The sequence below is a fragment of the Melospiza melodia genome, chromosome Z (assembly GCF_035770615.1).
Source record: "Melospiza melodia melodia isolate bMelMel2 chromosome Z, bMelMel2.pri, whole genome shotgun sequence".
Taxonomy (NCBI): Eukaryota; Metazoa; Chordata; class Aves; order Passeriformes; family Passerellidae; genus Melospiza; species Melospiza melodia.
In genome coordinates this window covers 11759203-11773771 of record NC_086226.1, presented here as the reverse complement: position 1 = coordinate 11773771, position 14569 = coordinate 11759203, and the positions used below count along the sequence as shown (strand labels likewise).

Genomic DNA, 14569 nt, shown 5'->3' with positions numbered 1-14569 from the left:
AATTAGTGATAGACAGATGTTTAGGGATGTTTTGGTTTGGTTTTAAAAACTAGATTTATAAAGGTAAATGTGCTTTTTTCTAGTCCATCTGAATTTTATTGGGAAGTATGCTTTATTTTACAGTTAGTCATGATATCCTTATCATCCCCTTATTTTTTATACCCTCTTATAAACACCATCTAGAACTTGAAAAGTGAGAAAAATCCTTGGTATTCCTTCACTGTTGATGATTAACTCAAAATATAACACGGCCTACGGGGGAAGGAGTGTCACATACATGTCTGATGGCCTGGGAATAAGGCATTGTTTCATTACCATGGACACTGTGTTACACATCATGCCTGTGACCTTCATGCTGTTATGAAGTTAGTATAAAAACCAGGTAACAGCTGAACATTCAAGATCTACCAAACTGATTAACTTTAGCAGTTACACCTTCTTCGTCCTTCTCACTCCTTGAATAATCTTCCCTCCCAGCAATAAAATTGTGTATATTTAAATGAAGATTTTCTTACCAGGCCTCTACCAGCTTTACCCTCTTCTAAAAGCAGTTCAGAGATGTCTATATGAGACTTCTTTATGGCTGGTGTTCTTCACATGTAATAGATATAATCTGTCCAGTTCCCAAAAATTTCATTCAAAATGCTATTTACTGCTGTCAAAATGCCTGAAATAGAAAATGTCATATGTAATTTCTGGGAAGTTATAGAGCTGTAATAACATGGCTATAGGAATACAACTACATGTTTAGGTAGCTGTAGAATAATATTTAATTATTGCCCCTAGAAATTTTGGGAGGGAAGGGGGGTTCCACGTGCAGAAATTTTACAGATAACCTCTTAGAACTCCCTATGTGCCAAGGAAAAATTTACAGTACTGTTAATCCGATAGGTTTTCTCTAGCATATACACTTCCCTTTGATTGCAAAAACATACTGCAACTTTTTAAATTAAACACTATTTTTGGCAATGTAGAGCTCAGGAAAGACTCTGGGTTGCTAGTCCATAGCACTGAGATCCTCATTTAGCCACAAAAAAAAGTCAGTGCGGGAATAATGATTAAAGCACACTTCCTGGTGCTGTTTCACTGTTGCACCCCCGAGGGACCAGGTAATAATGTAGTTCAATCTCTCATATATTTCTCAGAAATGTGTGGATTCTCCATCTATACTATGTTACCACAGTATTACTGAAACAATACTGCTCAGCTGATACTGAAGAATAATTAGGCAGACAAGAAATTTTCTAATAAATAATACAGAAGAAAATGTTACAAAAATTAAATTTGCTTCTCGAAGACAATGCCCCTCCTATTCCCTCACTGTAAGCTCCAAATTTGTTAATACTGTGTGGTTTTGATCTACTTTTAAGTTTCAGAGTTTCTCAAAGGAAGTGGGCTTGGCATTTTATAGTTGCCTGGGAAGCACTGCCCATGCTTATGATTCCTCAGAAATATTTTTAGTATGATGGAAAGCTCTCTATCACTAATAACTGCTTTTAAACCAGCACCTTTATAAGACTTGAAACACCCTGTTTCCTTTTGTCAGGGTGCAGACCTAAGAACGCAGTTCCTCACTTTCTTAATTCTTACCATTAATAGTAAAAAAAAAAGGCGCTTTTTTTCTCTTTCTATTCTGACATTATTAAGTCGATCCTAAAGAACACGGACAATGTCTTTAAGACACTCCAAAACACTGGTGAGAGCAGATGTCGGAGGACGCCTTCCGCCTGTTCCCGAACCGCCTGGGGCGGATCTCAGCCCCGGCTCTCCAGCACTGCCTGTGAAATCCGGCCGAGTTACTCGCGCTTGTTCTCAGGACTCCCAAACCTGTTTGTCACATCTCTTACACTGGGCTCGGCGCGACCGATTCTATAATTATTTGAGCTAAAGAAAGCCACTGACCCCCTGACCGAGCAGCACCCGGGCTGCTCCGGCCGCTTCCCGCGCCTTTGTCACCTCAGAACCTTCCTGCCGTCACCGCTCTCCTGCCCGCCCTTCCTCCTCTCCTCCCAGTCCCGCTTAGGCAAGCAAGGCCTGTTTAAAGCAGCCAGGGAAGAGGAAAACTCTAGTCATGCTGAAAGGAGAAATTAAAGTGTATCTAAAACTCCTAAAGCGCCCTGCGAGCCCCAAACACGCTACCGGGGTGCCGCCTCGCCTCCTCCCTCAGACCGGGCTGAGCGCAACTTGCCCACGCAGGAGAAAAGACGGAGGTGCCCTCAGGATTTTACCTCAGGTTCTCCTGTTTTAACTCACAGACCTGCTTCTCATGCTTTATAATGACTGCTTATACCTTTCCTTTTCGAGTCTTAACATTGTCTGGTAGCGAATAATTAGCAATGTGTATGCGGGTCCCCCCTCTCGAGGTAATGGAACAGTCCGCCGGGTTCCAGGCGCCGCGGCTCGTCGTTTAACCCCTTCCCTGCCGATCCCAAAGAATCTGCCCGGCGGAGGCGGAGTGGGATCCGGCCTCGGGGTCTGATGCGCTGGAGCACCGCGGGCTGCTCAGGGTAGTGAACACACTTCGTACAGGCGGTGTGAAGCGGGGGCAGCGGCCATTCACCCGCAAAACGACCTTAAATGCCATCTGATCAAGTCTTCCAATATGTCTTCTTCGTAGTGTTGTGGAAACGTGTGACAATGTTTAAATAGTAATTGGTGAAATGGGGGAGGGTGTTGTCTTTTTTGTTTGTTTGTTTGCTGGTTTGTTTGTTTCTATGATTTCCAGTGGAGAATTGTGTAGACCACGTATGGACGGCGCCTACCTGTCCGCCAGGTGAGCATTCTCCCCAGCCCTGCAGACGGAGCATCGTCCCCGGAGCATCGTCCCCACGCTCAGCCCGGGGAGCGGCTGCTTTGCTGCGGTGGGCTCAGGCGTGTACGGAAAATCACGCTATGAAAAGCCAGCGTCCATAAAGGAGACAGAGGAGTCCTGCAACTTTATTCGCATGTGGCAGAGAGTCCACCCGGGCACACGCCCGCCGGGTTTCTCTCTCGAGGTTTTAGAGGATGCGGCCTTCTTTTATCCTAAACTCCCGGCTGCGTGTTGCCTTCTTCCTTCTCCCACCAGCGGAGGTACTAGGAAAGTACAGCCTTCCCGGGCCACCTACCAAGTATTCCCCCTTGAACCTGTCATTTTACCCCAAATTTTGGAAGTTGAGGCTTGCGCGGACCCTTGCCTGTTTCAGGAGCTGTCTGGGATCTGTAACAAACCTTCCCCTAGAAGTCAGTAGACGTATTAAAACTCATTTCTAAGACGTTAACACCCATTCCTTCACCCATAGAATTGTTTGTAAAGATATGAGCACTCATCTTTCCTACCTGTCACCTCTCAGAAGCTTTTCAGCAATAACTGGAGAAATGGAGGTGTCCTGACCCTGAGTGCTGGGGTCCCAATCTGCCTTTCCCAATTTAAGCACTTAAATATCTAAGGTAAGATGGTATGGGGTTTTGACATACCGTCTTTCCCAACTGCAGTTGCTGGGAGATTAAAGAAAATTGTAAATTTTGTACTTACTTTTAAAAATAGTGTTACGCAAAGAGTCATTTAGCTGAAATTTCCAGAGTTTGTCTTTTTTCTTTTCTTCTCATTTCCTGCTTCTCCTTAACTCCAAGTGGCAGTTCAATCCCTCAAAGTTTTCTAAACAAAATAAAAATATGTAAAAAACCTTATCATCTTCTTAGCCTCTTCAGTCTATTGCCATATGAAATACAAGAAATTCCCTTTCCTTTCCTCACATTATCTCCTAGGGTCATAGTACTGGATCCCTGTGTTGTTTACACAGATGTTAATGCCTACAATTAAACATTTTCCTTTCAGTATCTTCCATCTTTGACAAATTTTCCAGGTCAATATTCCTTCTCAGAACCATACTTTTCCTTTCTTTTCTTTTATTCTTGGATTCTCATAGGATAATGGCCTGAGTCATACTGAACTGTATAGCAAGAGCCATTTACATTTTCTAGGAAGAAGGGAAGGAATATAGCTTAAAGTGCAAGAGGAAATCAGTGATTTTGCTCCAACTTATTAATCTAAATTATTAATTATTAGGCCTTCACTGGTAACCAGAAACATATGGAAAGACTTCTGACAGAAGAAAACTTTTTGCATGAGTGCAGGAGAGCTTTTTCTAGAAACCTCCCAAGTGATATGAATGGATCTACAAATTTGAGTTTCTTGTCTGCTTAAGCCAGGCAAGGTGAGTTACTTGTGCTGGTGTTTGACAAATCATGAACACTGATATCATAATTTCCTTTAGCATACTAGACATTAAAATATTTAAATTTATTGCTGCTGCATGATTTCTTGTCTGAAAAGTGTTTTGCACTTTCAGTTTATGTTTCATCATCAGCCCTGGCTATCTAATCTGGAAAGCACACATGGTGTACAACTGTAAACATGTTCTTCAAAAGTGAAAGTAGAAGCAAAACTAATTTTGCGAAATAACAGCAATAAAATGCAAGATTTTGATTAGAACAAAGTGCAAGTGAGTTTGCTTAGAGTTAGAGGAGTTCTTTTAAAAAAGTGTAAAAAAAGTAGGTTATTGTATTCACCTAGCGAATTTTGTTGTTTGCTTGTCTTTAATCAAATGTAGGCCCTTCCTTTTCATGCCACAGAATGTTGGGAGCACTGGGAACTTTTGAAGTGGTGTTTGACCTCCTGCCCTTCTCTAGGTAGAAATATGCTTTTCACTCTAACACTACAGTCTTGCAGGATAGCTACAGTTCTTTGGGGTTTGTGTTTTGTTTGTTTGTTTGGTTTCAGGTCTTTTTGTGTGGTGGTGCCCAGGAAGTTGTACTTGAACACGAGGAAGAACTTCTTTACTGTGCAGTGACCAAGCACTGGAACAGGTTACCCGGAGAGATTGTGGAGTCTCCCCCACTGGAGATATCCAAGCCTGGATAAAATCCTATGCCATGTGCCCTGCTTGAGCAGGGATGTTGGACTAGGTGACGCACTGTGGGCCCTTCCAACCTGACCCATTCTGTAGTTCTGTGAATGTATTTAGGTATGAAAATAAGCAGTTAGGTCAGGAGAAAAATTCTAAATGCTGCATTGATCTGTGAAGATAAGAATGACACTATTTAATAGCTGAAGTCTACTGGAAGTACATACCTCTGCCCCACTAAAATTTTGAGAATAGTTACCATGTCCCTGAGGAGAAAAACTCTAAATGCTACATACATCTGTGAAGATAAGAATGACACTATTTAATAGCTGAAATCTATTGGAAGTACATACACTATGATACCTCTGCCCCAGTAAAATTTCGAGAATAGTTACCATGTCCCTCTAATGTCACTGAAAATATTAATATAGCTTTTAGATATTAGCCCCACTGGATGTAAAGCTTGTCTGGGAATCAAATTTTCCCTTACTATTTCCCTTACTATTGCATCAGAGTTACTGCTTTAATGTTACAAGAAAGGATAAGTGTGAGAAATCTTTCTCTGTTCTTTGAATGCTTACCCCATAGACATGATTTTTCCAGTAGTTCCTTCTTGTACTTGTTTCAGGAGTTGAGTAAATTGTGCCCAGTTGTTTTATTTCCCTAAAATAATTAGGCCGATTTGGTGGCTCATTAATTTTCAATAAACCCATTATTTGTGATGAATCTTTACTCCAAATGTCAGTTAGGGAACAGTTTCTAGTTTTTCACCTCCAAACGTGACATTTATGACGCTCAAAAAAAAAAAAAATGCTGAATGTTTTGGTCCAAGGAGGCAAAAGGTTAAAAAAGGTGAGGTATCTAGAGCTCCAAGGTTGTTATTTGGACACACTTAGGTGTAAATTCCAGCCTCCTGTCTGGAAGTTAGTTGCTCTCTGGGCACAAAGATTTAGATAAAGCAGGTAGTGTGCAATCCATCAGTTGAGGTTCGGTCAGGAACTCACGCTCACGGAGTTCGGGAGCTGTGGAATCGGCAGCAAGGGCTCCTCTCCACTAGATGGGGATGCAGGAGCAGCTCTGGCTTCCCTGTTTCTGCAGCAGCAGCTTCGCCTCCTGCCATTCACATTCCCACTCGTGAATAGTCCCGTGAAAGTACTTTTAAACCAGCTTCTTCCTTCTTTTGTAAAAAGTGAAGACTCTGGTAAGATTTTAAAGAAGGTTGAACTTTACAAAGAGAGAGGAACTGTTCGAGTCCCTCAGTGAATGTGCACAATTTATTAGGACACTTCGGAGGAATGGGTGTTTCAGAAATTTTACATTCTAAATGGCATGAGTTAGACAGGCTTTTTTCTAACTCCAAAAGAATGCTTTAATTCAGCACATAGCAATCTATCAATCCATGCACCATGAATGATTCTGTGGAAGATCTTAGTTATATCAGAGGCATATCTGTGGAACTGTTTTGGATTTGTACAGACAGCAGCAAAAGTTGAAGCTGTGAATATATTTGGAAACACAGGTAGGTAGTTGTATCAAAAATACATGATATAAACTTTAGGCACCTGGGTGGTAAAGGTGTGGGAAAATAATGGTGGGCATGACATGTAACTAACAGCAATTTAAAGCCTCACACTTCTTTCTCACCTGTGAAACTTCGAGTTTTTTTAAATAAACAGGTAAAAATCTTCCTCAAATGAGCAATTTTATAAGTTGGACTGGTTGCAAAGCAATTCCTCCACAGTTCTTGCTCCCCAGTGGTTTCCATGCTTCTTTCTCTTGTTCTCTGCATGTTATCTCAGTGCTTACTCTCCAGGCCTGATTCTTCAAAAAATATGTGGATTATCTGAGATGCAGACTGCAATCATGAAAATATAGCAAATGGGAAATAGAAACACTGAATAATAATGTTAATTTGGAAAGCCTTTTTTGTTAATTATTTGTGAGGGGCTAAGAAAATTGCTCAGAGAGGTTTAGCAAATAAAGAACTCCCTACACCAAAAAATTTAAATTGGCCTTTGGCACATTTTTTTTAATGCTCTCCCTAGTTCTCACTGTAATTTCTGCTTCTCATTCAGTTTCTATCTTTATTTTCATTACTTACCATAGTGTTGCGTTTGAGAAAGAATAATTCAAAAGACATCTAGACAGACCCATGAAGACCAGAAAGAAATAATGTTCCAGAGTTTTGTTTCTGAAGTAAAGGATTTTTGGAACCACAGTCTTAGACACCAGATTTCTAAATATAAAACAAATAGATTTAGCAAAGGAAAAAGCAAACAAAAAATGGAACATGAACTGTAGAGCAAGTAGGTTAAAGAAATAGTAAAGTAGCAGCATTAAAAAAGTAGTTAGTATAGAAAGTTGTTAGTGTTGAGCAGATAAGTGATTTTTACATATTTTTATTATGTTTGTCACCTTCTGCCAAATTCATTTGTGCCAGGAATTAACTGACATCTGAAAATATATTTAGTGAAATGTAAGAAATCATACAGAGCATTCTGTTTATTTAGAGTTGGATCCATGAAGATTACATGTAATAGAAAAATTAAGACGTGATCTAGAGTGGTCCAAGACATTTGTGAGAAATTATTTGACTTTAGAAAGCCAATTCATTCTTCTCTTTTATCATTACTTATCCACATGTCCATTATTTGTACTGATCCATGTGTCCACTATTTGCAGGTTTCAGTATCATTTTTACTGCAGTATCAATTTGCCTGCAGTGAACTTTAGGCTTTCTAGGCTGTAGTTCCAAGTACACTGGGAAAAATTTTATATTAGTAATTTTATTTCATGATAGTTTTGTTGTGATGCAAAAAGAATGGGAGTTTTACAGGTGAGAAAAAGAAAAATTATTTAAAACTTTATCTTTAAATAATCAGGTAATATCAATTCAACTAAAGCGACAAAAATAATGACTTTATGCAAAATTTATACAGAAATGCACTGAGGACCAGTCAAAGGCATTTAGAATCTAATCTACTAATCATTGTGATATGTAGAATTGTTGTTATGTAGTTATAATAAATAGAAATATTGTCACTCAGGACTAAAATCTAGTTTATTCTCTTCTGCAATATGATTTGAGTCCCCATCTTTAAGATGGACAGATGTATATTGCACTTTTTAAATGTATTCTTACAAATTCTATAAATACAAAAATGAATTAATTCTCTTCATATAGTGATTATTCTGTTTTACATCTAGATATTTGGATGAATTAAGAAACCTCCCTATCATGTTTCCCTCTTAAGTAGACTCAGTACATGCAATTGCACACATCATAATTTTCTTCATCAATTAAGAGAATCTGATAATCTGTTGATTATATTCTGTCTTCAGTGATAAATGCATGTATTATGTATTTCCATTTTGAAACCAAAGCAGTTTTTACTACTGCTTTTGGCTAGCATTGACAAAGTAAAATTTTCCATTAAAAAAAGAAATGGATTAGAATAAAAATAGAGCTGTCTGTAAAATGTCTGTGTTTTAGTGTCACTGCTTTATTGCTGAACTGGCCACTGAGAAGGGAAATATCTTCTTTCAGACCCAGTCACTGTTACCTGTTGAACAGTGTCAGTGCAAAGCTTGCAATCTTTCCCCCAACAGTGTTTTGACTTGGCAATTTCAACTACCTGGAAGCTATGTAATGTGAAATTTCTAGTTGGAAGCCTTCAGCTCTGTTGAATGAGAACTATATTCACACTAGAGTGGTTCATTCCTGTCTCATTTTTAACCCCTTCCAGTACTTTAACAGAAGCTTCACTTCTGTCTCTTCAACACTTCTTGCGGGCTCTGGCACCGCCAAATTCTCTACTTTAACTCCAGGGATCTGGCTCATTCATTTATTTAATCTCAGCAAATTTCCAGTGTTCTACTCTGAGGTGTCTAAGCCTTACTCTTGATTGTGAAAAAACCTGTTGTGCTTGTATGAAAGAGAATATACATGTTATTGTTTATAATAGTTGCTTGTTAGTACAGAATTCCAGCAATCTGTATGGACAATGAGTCAGAAAGCAACGCCCTCACTCTAAATAGCTTACAGTTTAAATAAACAGCCAAGGGAAGAAGGACTGAATGGGAAAATAATGGAAGCGCAGAACAACTGAAGATCTAAGTTGAATGCTTATTTTGTTATGCTGTTTTCTCTTAATTTTGTTACTGCACCTCTCCTTAAAAACGGAGAGTAATTTTTTTTTTGAACTGACAGGAGATCTGACTTCCATGGGCCTTTAAGGCCCACATACAGATATTAAAGAAAAAAGAACCAACACATAAATACATTTAACAAGTTATTATTTTGATTTTTGGAGAACAAATCTGTACATGTTAGTAGACCAATATTATTTCTACAGATTGTTCTAGTGTGCCAGCAGTTGCTTTACTGTTCACTATAAGATTTTTTCAAAAGTACAAACTCTTCCAAATAAACTACTGCACTTCTAAATTTTGTCAGTTTCTGCTAATACAATTTTGTAACGGATTCATTCTGATGATAGAAAGTTTCACAGCAAAGGGTGAAAACAGTTTGCAGCTGTCTTAAAGAATTATTTAGGGCCTGTGCCATGCCCTAAATGGATAAAACTGCAAATACAAGGTCCATGACCAGGACATTCCCAGACGTATTTCTATTTAGGGTGGTTCTTATACCTAGACTCTTCTGTAATCATATAAAAATGATGTGGAAAGCTTCCCCCAGCAAAGTCTCAGGGAAGGCTAATGGTGCAAGTGCTGCTTTCTTTCTTGCAAAGATAAATCACTCAGTGGGCAAAGCACAGCCTCAGCTGGAGTAAAAATGTTTAATTTGCATACTGCATGTCTGCAGTGGTGAACAGTCCGCAGAATATGGAAGAACTATGTGTTCTGTCTTTTACTCAGGAAAAAGCTAATTTGAAAATTGTACATCTTATTAGCTATTACAGGCAGTGTGATTTTTCTCTATCTGATCAACAAAAAAGCCTAATAAATAATAACATACTGCTTTATTTTCTGTTTCACTACTGAAGTATATATCCTGCTAGGGAATTTTGCGGCTTGAAATCTGGGTTTTCAGAGAAAATTCTTGCTCAGAGTTCTGCAACCATTTTATTTTTCTAAGTTTCCCTATTCTGACTCTGAGTAGCTGGTGCATCAGACATAAGAGGTGTACTGTGCTATTACTGACAAATCATATTATTTGTCTCCTAAAGTGTTCACAAGCGATTCATTGAACAAGACATAAAAATAAATACAATAATTTACACAAGACATAAGAGTAATATTCAAAAACAAGATGCACTTTCTAGAAAACACAAATTTTAAATTATATTAGTTAAATATCTTACTAGGACAGCAATTAAATGAATGATCAAAAAAGAATAAGAGACTTAAAAGATTTTCTTGTTCATCTGTAGATGATATTAAGGAAATTTTAATGTATGTAAAATGTACGTAAACACTGCATAATTGTACCAGACAGTCCATTAATTTTTTTCTGGTATGATTTAGAAATACAGGCATAAAAACTAATTAGAAATATTTTTTCCTAAGGCAATAACAATATAATAATATAAATACACTTTGACGCTGGGATAAATATCTGGCGATTGGGTAGCAATGATATTAGCTCAGCTGGACAACTTCTCAGAATAATTGAGCTGCTGAAAAATTTTGCTTCTAAAATTTGCATCAAATACTTCCTATTTTTAGAAAGGTTCTATTATCCTTAACATTATTACTTTTAACATTTGTTTAATGCTGTGCATTCACTAGGTTTCAAACCCATGCTGTCATACTGCACTATCAGAAAACCCAGTTAGTAATACATCCACTTGTGAAGTGAGAAAAAAAACAAATTAAGCAGATAAAAATCATCCGTTTGACGTAAGGTTAGTTAGGTCTCATGATTCAAATATGAATATAGAATATGAAACGTTATTAGGAATGACAATCAGAGAAGAGGAGTAAGATATTATTTCATATATTGAGGCACACAAGCTTGCTCTGAGTGGCAGAATCTATGAAGTCCATAGTGGTGATAAAAGAGAAAAAGCACAAAGGTGCTTTCATGGTCAGCATGAAACATCAGGCAAAGGTGATGAGGCAGATGAAATAATTTCAGACTAGGCTGAACTTTGGTAGAAGTCCAGCATATAACAAGATGCAAAATATTAAAATATTAAGGTCTTGGAATGTGTTGACAACATTTGCTATTTCAGCCCTAAGAAGGAAAACAAGGTGAAATGCATCTGACAGTGAAGTTGTCAGTATAGAGTTCTGGGACAATTTGAAGATGAAAAGTAACACTGATGATTGTGATAATGAAACTATATAAATAATGATTTCTGGGATGAAAATAAAAGTACTATTAGTAAAAAAATCCTATAGTAAAGGAACAACACAGAATAAAGATCTCAGGATGCCTCAGAAAAAATAACAACCATATTAAGGACAGAAATATGTAAAAGTGAAGAAACTTAGAATAATAAAATAAAAAACATAGGATAGAAAATGACAAATTTGCAAAGAAGGGTGAGACAGTATTGGTAGCTATCCTGAATATCCATCAGAATTGCCATACTACAATCCAATAATCAAGCACAATATTTAGATGTTTAAATAAAAATATCTTCAGTAAGATATATGAAGTAGTATGTCCACAGTTTCAGTTTGAAACTGAAAAAGACTACAATGGAGTGGGGGTTTTTTTTCAGTTTTGATGACTGCATCTCATAAAATTTTGGACAACTTGAGAATCAGCAGAGAAAAATATGCTGCAAAACATGATGCAGTAAGAACAAGCTGCTGGAAAACATGATATGCCTAACATCTTGAACAAAATATGAACTTTACAAAAATATGAATGAACAAAAAACCATAAAATTAATTCTGGCTGTACAAATAAAGGTGGAATGGCTTGTGTTCAAATATGTAAAGTGTATCTGAAAATGGGAAGGCAAACACCTGTGTTTGTTCTGAGACAAAATCAGAGCTTAGTTTGCAGGAAGAAAGATTTATGTTAAGCATTAGAGGAGAAAAAAAAAAAGAAAAACAAAACCAGTATTTTCACAATTTGATAATTAAATACTGAAGTAGATGGCCTGGACAGATTGTATTATCTTTATCACTGAAGATTTAAGAACAGGTGCCATGAACAGTTTAGATCTTGTCTTTGGGCAAGAGAATGGACAAAAATCAGTTTCCTTTCAATTCTTTCTGATTCTTATATTTTATATCTCCTTTACAGAATGAAGCCAGCTGTGAGAAAAAGGCACAGAGATTAGCAGAGTAAATGAAGACAGTTTTTGTCTGAATTATTGTTCTCTATTAATGAATTTAGAGATTTGCACTGTTATTTTAAAAATAGAAGACCTGCATTTGTAGTCTCCAGCTGGAATATAAGTTTGCAACAAAGAAAAACTAAATTTAATCTCTTTAATGAGACATAGATGATAATAATTTTGTAATAAGTAATTGTATTCTGGAGCTAATGGGATTTGTACCTTTTGGAATGTATTTCATGTAGCTCTACAGTAACATAAGGAAAGAAGGTAAAACCTGAACTCTTTTTAAGAAGGACTGATTTGATGTAGTCCTTTTATTTAAAATCCTTGTGATTGTACCTCTTGTGAAGTGATTAATTTCTAATGAATCTGCATCAGGCATCAGCTGCAGAGCATGACTTGTAGATGTGAGCCCTAGGCACTGCAATGACTTCTTGGGCATTGCCTTGACTCTGGGACTACATTTAAAATGCTGAACTATGTTAAATCAAATTTAAAGGATGGAGCTACAGTTAAGAAGCCTTTTTTGCCAATTACACTGTGTGCATTAGTCAATAATAAACTTTATTGCCTTTTAATGGTTGGTTGGTTGGTTGGTTGGTTGATTTTGGTTTGGTTTGGTTTTTTGGTTGTTTGGTTTGTTTTTTTCCCCTTCAGACCACAGCAACTCATATATGGTAGAAGTCTTTCTCATGTTGAGAACTGTAAGGGGTTCATTAACAAAAGTTGCTTTTGATTAATTTACTTGCTTTTGGTACTTTCTGTAACAGAAAGCTGTGAGCTACATTTCAAACACTATGAGGGTGGGATAGCCGTGATGGTTTAGGGACATAAGCAAACATGAAATTTTTCATGAAATTCAGGGTTGTAGATTTTTAACTGCAATGGTGGTGATGCTGATGACTATATCATGTAGGTGGGAACTGTAAGCAGCTCCCAGTTTATCTGCCTTCCTTTCTTATGTGTTTTGGGTCTATTCAATTTCAAATAACACATTTCAGTGACTTCTGTCTCTTAGTTAATGGTTATGATTATCATTTTGGTCTGTGCATTTAATGCATTTGCTTAATGAGTTGTTCAGAAATTATAAGGGGCCCAACCCAAAATCCAATACTGTGAGTAAAAATTTCCTGTGCACTTAAAAGGAAGTAGGGATAGGCTCTAAAGAGGCTAGCATGGCTTTCATGAGCAGCTTTTGTTCCAACAAGCTGTTACAGTTTTGGTCCTATGTCATATAACACAATCTTTGTATGTTAGTGATACTAGCAAAGACAGAGAGCATAGGGGTCACCTCCAGAATAAAAACTCACATTTTTCAAACCCATGACTTTACTTCTGCTACTTAACATTTTCCAATAAAAGAAAATCGAGACTAATGGGATTTTATTTCTTTGTATATTTGGGCTTTTAGCTGCGGTGATCATTTGAAGCCGTCATCTAAGTAGCAATATTTAACTTATTTTGTATTTTACTTTTCACAAATGAAGATAATATACTTTGAATATATTCAAGGATATATTCCTTGTTCAGGAAAAACATTTTCTATAGAAATGTAGATACCAAATGCTGTTATTTTATCCAAAGTGAAAAACAAAAAGAAAATAAGACAGAATTCTCATGTAATTTTAATTAAACTTTTAATTAATGCAGTAAAACCAACTGCTGCATATCTCTAGAAGCAACTGTCCTGCTTCACTGGATTACAGATGTATAGGAAAGGTGATTTCTGTCTTCATCAACATTCACAGTCTTTTTTACCCAACAAGCAAGATTTTACTAATAAATACCTCAGAAATTAAGGTTCTAATCTCTCACAACCGTATTATCTCTCATGTCTGAGCATTAATAGTGCCTTTGAAACATACAAGTCCCCCAAAAGTTCTGTCATTCAGAACCTTCCTTGTGTCCATTTGTTTGTTTATCCTCTGGACTACAACTTAAACTTGTGGATTCATGTTGTTCACTTCTGCTATAATCCTCAGTAATTCCATTACTTTTAATTGTTAACCTTGCAACCTTTAAAAGTCCTTTAATAAGCTCTTCCTAAATTTTGGGAAAAAAACTACCCAGCCATTTGAAGACACTTAGCTCAAGTAAGTGTAAATAAATAAACTAAAGCATTTGTTTATTTAATCTTCTTGTATTTTTTAGAGTACTAAGGTCCGTATTCTGAAAAGGGAAATGACCTCTTAGTTTTTAAAGACTATAACATTTTATTTAAGAAAATATGGTCCCTGAAATATAAGTTGAAGGTACAAGGTACAATCATTTTCTTCTGTTAGTCACTTATTTAGGGAAAACTCAAAAGTGAGGGTGAAGTAACATCATCTGCAGCATTTCACCTCTACATAACAGTTTGAAATTTCCTCTAGAATAATTGTTTACTGGTTTTCTTGAAGGTCAGTCCCATTTCTTCCTATC

At 37.0% G+C, this 14569-nt stretch overlaps 1 protein-coding gene and 1 long non-coding RNA gene across 3 annotated transcripts in view; one reads left to right on the top strand and one right to left on the bottom strand.

Annotated features, from left to right (window-relative positions):
* Positions 1-654, bottom strand: part of NIPBL (NIPBL cohesin loading factor) — a 154848-nt gene extending 154194 nt beyond the window's left edge. The window contains exon 1 of the mRNA XM_063180235.1: positions 516-654. The gene's annotated coding sequence lies outside the window, so the exon portion shown is untranslated. The remainder of the gene's footprint in view (positions 1-515) is intronic.
* A 1408-nt stretch (positions 655-2062) lies between these two features.
* Positions 2063-12580, top strand: LOC134431939 (uncharacterized). Of its 2 annotated transcripts, XR_010031151.1 has the most exons (4): positions 2063-3429; positions 4049-4196; positions 4763-5006; positions 12112-12580. It is a non-coding gene; the product is annotated as an uncharacterized LOC134431939 (long non-coding RNA). The 2 variants fall into 2 exon arrangements; XR_010031150.1 differs by lacking the exon at positions 12112-12580 and having other exon boundaries at positions 4763-7320.
* The last annotated feature ends 1989 nt before the right edge of the window (positions 12581-14569 follow it).